Source organism: Carassius gibelio, chromosome B7 (assembly GCF_023724105.1).
Source record: "Carassius gibelio isolate Cgi1373 ecotype wild population from Czech Republic chromosome B7, carGib1.2-hapl.c, whole genome shotgun sequence".
NCBI lineage: Eukaryota > Metazoa > Chordata > Actinopteri > Cypriniformes > Cyprinidae > Carassius > Carassius gibelio.
In genome coordinates, this window is record NC_068402.1 from 7,406,338 (window position 1) to 7,413,407 (window position 7,070).

At 36.9% G+C, this 7,070-nt stretch overlaps 1 long non-coding RNA gene across 1 annotated transcript; it reads left to right on the forward strand.

Annotated features, from left to right (window-relative positions):
- Positions 1–281: 281 nt before the first annotated feature.
- Positions 282–6,469, forward strand: LOC127961329 (uncharacterized). The gene is made up of 3 exons (XR_008154420.1): positions 282–415; positions 3,527–3,635; positions 5,675–6,469. It is a non-coding gene; the product is annotated as an uncharacterized LOC127961329 (long non-coding RNA).
- The last annotated feature ends 601 nt before the right edge of the window (positions 6,470–7,070 follow it).

Consider the following 7,070-nt stretch of genomic DNA (forward strand, 5'->3'; position numbering starts at 1 on the left):
AGAGTTTTCAATTTGTTCTCTCATAAGAGACAAAATTGAGATATTAATTAAAGAGATTCTTTCTCTTTTTTTCTCTCGCTCTCTTCAGGATCAAATTTTCACCATATAATTACTGAGCTGCTATATCATGCTATAAAGTTCTTGTTTTCAGCGTATCGATTTCTTGGTTTACCTGAACTGCACTTAAAATACATTGTTTGCTCTTTCAACAAACACGTCACATCAGACTATAAAACCTTTCTCGAGGGTGTAAAAATAATAGAGAAGTGGGTAAATAAGACAAAAGAAAAGGATACAGTAGAACCGATAGGACGAAGGAAACAGACAGAGGCCTCAGTGTTGGAGCCATCAGCTTGTGTTAAGTGGATTGTGACGGGAGCCAGACGGACTTTGATTCCCTCAGGTGATTTTTCCGGTAAGTTCTCAATAACACAGAATGACAGGGGACAGAGGGTGCACATCCCCTCTCGTGTCATCCTCATTCTCCTGCTTTTTTCAGAATCGCGGCCATGACAGGACTTTTAGCCGCAGCTGTAATATGTAGCCGCGGAGGGCAGCCGAGCACGAAACTGGTGCTTGTTGTCATGAGCCGTGGTCACTGGAGTTTGTTCCATTACCCTGTCAGGGGTGAGAGGCTAACAGAGCGCTGTTACTTTAAAGACCTGATACAGCTGGAATATGACAGAGTCTGTGTACCTTTCCATTTGTGTCTTTGTGACTTTTCTGTCACCGCAAAAAGCAAAATGAAGTAGTATTCTCTTTTTTTGTCTTGTTTTATAAAAATTATAAACACGCTTATTTGACTAATTCCATTGGCAGATATTTTGATTCATTTATTTTAAAATGAATAGTTCGCCCAAAAACTAAAATATGCTGAAATGTTCTCACCCTCAGGCCAGCCAAAATGTAGATGAGTCTGTTATTCATCGGAACAGATTTGGAGAAATTTAGCATTACATCACTTGATCACCAGTGCATCCTCTGCGGTGAATGGGTGCCGTCAGAATGAGAGTCACAGTAATGCACTCCAGTTCATTGATTAACGTATTGTGAAATGCAATGCATGTTTGTAAGAAACAATTCCACTATTATGGCATTTTAACTTTAAACCGTCGCTTCTGACCAAATTATACGTTCATAATCCATATAATAATGCAGATTTGTTTTTAGAACTGTTTTGTAATCTTTGGACTTTTCATCTGTAAACTGGTCTATCTGTGCATATATCTCTCCTGATCCAGTTAAGAGGCAATTTTCACTGAAGGAGGAAATGTTATGGATATACAGTACAGGACTTGTATTTTAGCGAGAAGCAGTGGTTTGAAGTTGAAAATATTGTGTGGACTCTCATTCTGACGGCAGCCATTCACCGCAGAGGATCCACTGGTGAGCAAATAATGTAATTCATTGTACAATTGTACATTGGTTGATTTCAGTTTGGTTGCTACTCCCTTTCTCCTATTTTTGGTCTTTCACGTTCTTCTGGTGCTACCAGAGCTGTACAATCCATTAATTGGTTAATTGATGTGGGTTGGACTATTTAGTAAAGACAACAATTCTGCTCCTATAGCGTGAAATTGTTGGAGTTTGTGTGTTAGGTGGTTTTGAAGGCCAGATTGAATTGAGTGTGACTTAAAATGACTTTATATTTTAAGAGAGTGACTTAAAAAAGATAACTAGCAAGGAGGATTTTTGGGGTTATTTTCTTAAGAAGAAAGATTTCCTGTTCGTTTTGTTGGGTTATACCTTTCTTTGAGAACTAACCAGGAGATCTGTCAAGGGCATTTATCATTTATTACAGTTGTTTTGTGGTTATTGGTTTTGAAGCTGAATAAATGCTTCATGTACAGGTGAAACTTTACATGCAGTAAGAGTAGAGTATGTTGGATATTTCCACATTGGTAATGGAGCGTCATCAGGGGCCAAACAATCTCTGAAATACAGAACTGAAGGCACCCTGTGTGGATAACAACAGGCCTGGAAAAGTCAAGCTATGTTTACTCAGGACTGATAGAGCACTCAGCTAACAGCAGGCTACGGTCTGAACAGCCTGTGATGTGGACAGAACTGACAATTCTTCTTGGTTTATTTGCTGATGGAGAGAGATGCCACACACACAGAACAATACAAGTAAAGGGCTATCAAAGGAGCAAAATCAACTGATTCAAAATTGATATTCAAAAAGATGAATGGTTTCATGATTAAATATAACAGAAGAGCCCCAGTGTCAAACCTCACAAGGGTTTCCTAAACTGGAGTTTGTGAGGAAACTGCAGGAGGTTCATGAGTTGACTAAAATCTATATAAAAACACAAAAAAAATTTACCTGCATGTCATGTGACTATTACCAATATTAAGGAACTGTCAATAGTATAATCCGAATCCAAATAATCCAAATTTTGTTACTGACTTAAGTTATAAAACTTAACTAAATGAAAGTTACCTAAAATTATAATTTTAAGTTAAGCATTCACAATTGCTTTAAGTTGAAACAACACATTATTACTTATTTTAATGTTGAGTTTAAATTGTGATACAGTAACCAATCGCGCACACACACACACACACACACACATATATATATATATATATATTTTTTTTTTTTACAGTACATGAATTTCTAATAAATAATACCCAAAATGTCTGTTTTATCTTTAATATCCCCCATACTTTACTACTTGAAACATGCAACATGAATCATGAGAATATTGCTGTACTTGGAAAAATGCATTAAGATGCATAGCAAAATTAAATATTAATTAATTAAAATATTATTTCATTCATTTTTTAATATTAATGTTCAAATGTTTTTGTTTTTCTTGTCTAACTCAGAGTCACATTCAAATCTTATGACTTTCTCATAGTAATTACATAGCATATTGCATGGTTTCAAGAATCATTCTCTGGCATAAATGGAAAATCAGGATCTAATTTCTGTCAAATATATATTTTTTTAAATTGCTAAATTGAAAACCCATGTCAAATGAAAAGTTGTGGATATTCAGTGATCAAGGTCCATCTGGTCTACACATCTATCCTTAAAAACAAAACATTATCCACCAGAACCTTTGAGCATTTTCCAGAGCAGTATTGGCGGCTCTACCTTTCATCGTGCTTCGCCATCGGAGTTATTTTTGTGTTGTGGTCGTTCCACAGTCTTTCTCTTGTCAATGTTTATCCCTTGGGTTTTGAATGGGTAGCATATGGAAAAATGTCTCTGTTTTTGTTTGAGACTGAACTCAAATTCAGGATCATTTGGTGATCTCACCACATGACCACCACACGCAGCACCCCAGTACCACCGACATGATTCGCTCATGGGTAAAATTGATTTGGCAAAGAATTGATATGCATTTGTTTTACAAAAAAAAAAAAAGTTTACCAGATTTAAATTTCTTATTTCCAACTCCAACGTTGATTTACAGACTGTGTCGCTTAACCTCACTTTGAATACATGCACAAGGGCTCTGGGTGGCAGTGTTGTCCTGCTGGCAGCTCGTGTCATCCTGTCTGGATCTGTTTGCAGGTCTTCCAGCTCTCACACCATCAGCCTAATGAAGTGAATTCTACAGTGTGGCTGAAACTGATGGCTCTATCTCCTCTGTCACTGGAAATTTGTTCCTGGCTTTCTGAAGGTGAGCACTTAATTCTACAGTAGTTTTATCTATTATCATATATTTTCATATATACGACGAGGTTTGTAGGTTATGTACACTGCCATTTTTTTAAGAAATTGATTTAATATTTTTCCCAATTTCATTTTATATTATTATTTGAATCTATTCATGCACACACACATACCACACACATACACACACATAAAATGACATTATCTAAAGTGTTGAAAACTGAATGTTTAGTTAGAGTAAATAAACACACTTAAAGTTGAATTGTATTCAAATCAGAAACTATACAACTTATCTTAATCATAAGCTAAGATTAATAATATCCATAAAGGATTTTAGAATTTAAAATTACTATATATTTCAAAATGGGCTTAATCATGTGCTCACACACCCATGTAAACATATATAAATCTCTGGAAAGAGGATGAAAAAAATAAATAAATGGAAAGACAAGTGAAAAGAAAGAATGAGAGCAAGACTGTGACTGTGTAACATTGTACCCGGGTATGGTTTGCTATAATGGTTGCGTGCAAAGGGTTTCACTCTTCCTAAAAAAAAAAAAAAGGAATGGAGGAGGAAACAAAAACAAAGATAGCAAAATAAATGAGGCGAAACACATGACAGACAACTGTGAGACAGGCACAATTAGAATCATTATTGAGGCAGCAGAGATCAGAGAGGAGCAGCATGGCCGTCCTGCTGGGCTCTGGCACGCTGGCTCAAGAAGGTCATGGTCACTTCAGTAAAGGTATGCTGAACCTTCTCCTGATCATCCAACTTAATCTCTCTACACCTTCTGCTAATCAACCAGCACACACACACACACACTTACACACTCAACAACTCAGATCTGACCTTGGGAGATGGAAGTCCACACTGGTTTGGATGCAGTTCTCCCTCTCAGTCCATTTTTCTTTCTCTAATAACACTATTCAGTAAGGACACATGAAATGTATAATTCAGAAATCCATACTGCATGTACTCTGGACAAACTTATAAATCCATTAAAAAGGCTCAGTGGACAAGATGAGATACATATTTGAATTTGTTAGATTACTTCATAGAGGTATTTGTTAAGGTAGGCATCAATATCCTTATTACTTTTACTCATACTTAAAGTAAAAATTTGAGTTTTGTGGCTCTTATCTCATATTTGTTAGCTTTTTGGTAATCTATATTCTGGTATACTCAAACAATATAAAAATTAACCTTTTAGTGGATATACATTGCCATTCAAAATGTTGGGGTTTATAATGTTACAGAAGATTTAGATTACAATTTATAATGTTAAAGAAGATTTAGATTACAATTTATAATGTTACAGGAGATTTCAATTCCAAATAAATGCTGTTCTTTAAAACATTCTATTTGTCAAAGAATAGCAAGAATCTTGAAATCCTGATGTTTTTCACACCCAAAAAATATGAACTGTTTTAACACATAAATAATAATGAAATATTTCTTGGTATCTTCAAATCAGCATACTCGAATGATTTCTGAAGGATCATGTGGCACTGAAGACTGATGATGCTAAAAGTTCAGCTTTGCAGCACGGGAATAAATCTTATTTTAAAATATATGTAAACAGTTAATTGAAAATTTTATAATATTTCACAGTATTACTGTTTTTAATGCAATATTGATAACATAAATGCAGCTTCCACACACACACACACATGCGCGCGCTTTTACGCTTTTATAAATCTTCTATGAAAACTGACTGAAAATATTTGTGACAAGCATTCACATGCATATTCGAATTTGCAAGCAGGAAACCATTAACAAAAAAAGTTCTGCACCACTTCCTGTTTAGATGAAAAACAATATCTCGATGCGCTGAAGTACTTGAAAAACAGGGTCTCTTAAGGTTCTGATCTTAAACCATTAACCCTAAGCAAACTTAGAAATCTGACCTTGTGTGCAACTAAGTGCACAAACAGGAATTTCACCATATTTAACTGCAAACAAGTGCCTATAACTTGCAATGTTTCTCAGGTGATATCAGTTTGCTTCTGATGTCTCCATTGCTTCCATCTATCTCTCTACAGATGAATTCGACCCGCACGACTTCCACATTTAGATATGCTCTGGAATCTTCTGCTCGAGCGAGTGGACTAATGCATCTCCGTGGAAACGCTCCCTCGCAGATTGATCAGGCATTACAATATCTGCTCTCTCCACCATCACAGTCAGAGAGCCGAAGATTCGACTCATCTCAAGCACGGGGAAAATTGGCAGTGAAGAGCATCTTAAGTTAGTGTCAGTGTTAGTGAGATGATGCGTAGTAGACCATAGACAAACGCCCCTATTCTGCATTCAGATAAAGGCTGAATTGCGATTCCCAGTTCATTTAGTTCTTCTCATAAGTATGTTACTTGAGTATAAATACTGTGCCGAGTGTGCTATTACAAACCAATATCTGTGGAACAGTGGAAATCTGACCTCAAATATTAAAAAGTATGGGAAGTGGTGGGAGGCTGGAATAACTTCCCCCCAAAATCACCAGCAATCAATGTACAGCAGATATTCAGGAAGGAATTACAAACACGCAAGCCAGAAGCATGTTGGAGAGCGTCTACCATTCTGGCCTCCAGGGCTGTTTATGGAAATGCAGAATTTAATAAGCTCTTCTCGACACCTTGTCACTGACGTGCTTGTGTGTGTGTGTGTGTATGAACTTGCATTAGCAATGCTCTGTTGAATAAGTCCATTATGACAGAATGGAGTGACCTGAGTGTGCACTGTCTGCATTCTTTGAATACTACAGCATTATTTGCATTTCACTTAAGTTGTGTCTCACCACATGACTGTACACTCACAGACAAAAAGGACAAAAGCTGTGATTGGGATGGCACCCTTTCTAAAGGTACCATTATGTACCATTTAGATATGTACACTTTTAGCAATAAAATCACAAATTTTAAGGTATTAATATTCCCCTTTAGGGGTAAATAAGAGATTCAGTTTTCTGTTCCTGTCCACCTCTTGGTTCATTCTGCACTCAAACCCATCTGCCGTTCACCGTTCCTCCACATCCAAACCCAAGCACACCCAGAATGCACTGGTCATCCCCAGCGGCTCTCATTTCACTGGGCTTTACAAGGGCCCACCAGGCTTTTGGAAGATTGATGATCAGTCAGTAAGCACCAGATTCGCAGAAGGTCTGGATTCACTGGTCTGGTAAAGGAAGGGCAGGAATAGCTGGGAAATTTGGCATCATTTTAGCCTTATTCACTGGCTGGGCCAGCAGTGTTGGAAAGACAGCCATGCGTGTCGGCCCAAACAACTGCTGCCAAAGAGAACCAGATGATGATTTTATTTCTGAGAAAACAACACCTTTTGACCAGGTTTTTGTTAAAGTTATTGCCCCAAAAATTAACAATTTTTGTATTCAGTAAAAATCACGGTGATGTATTATTATAATGACATGAGAATTCTAATGGT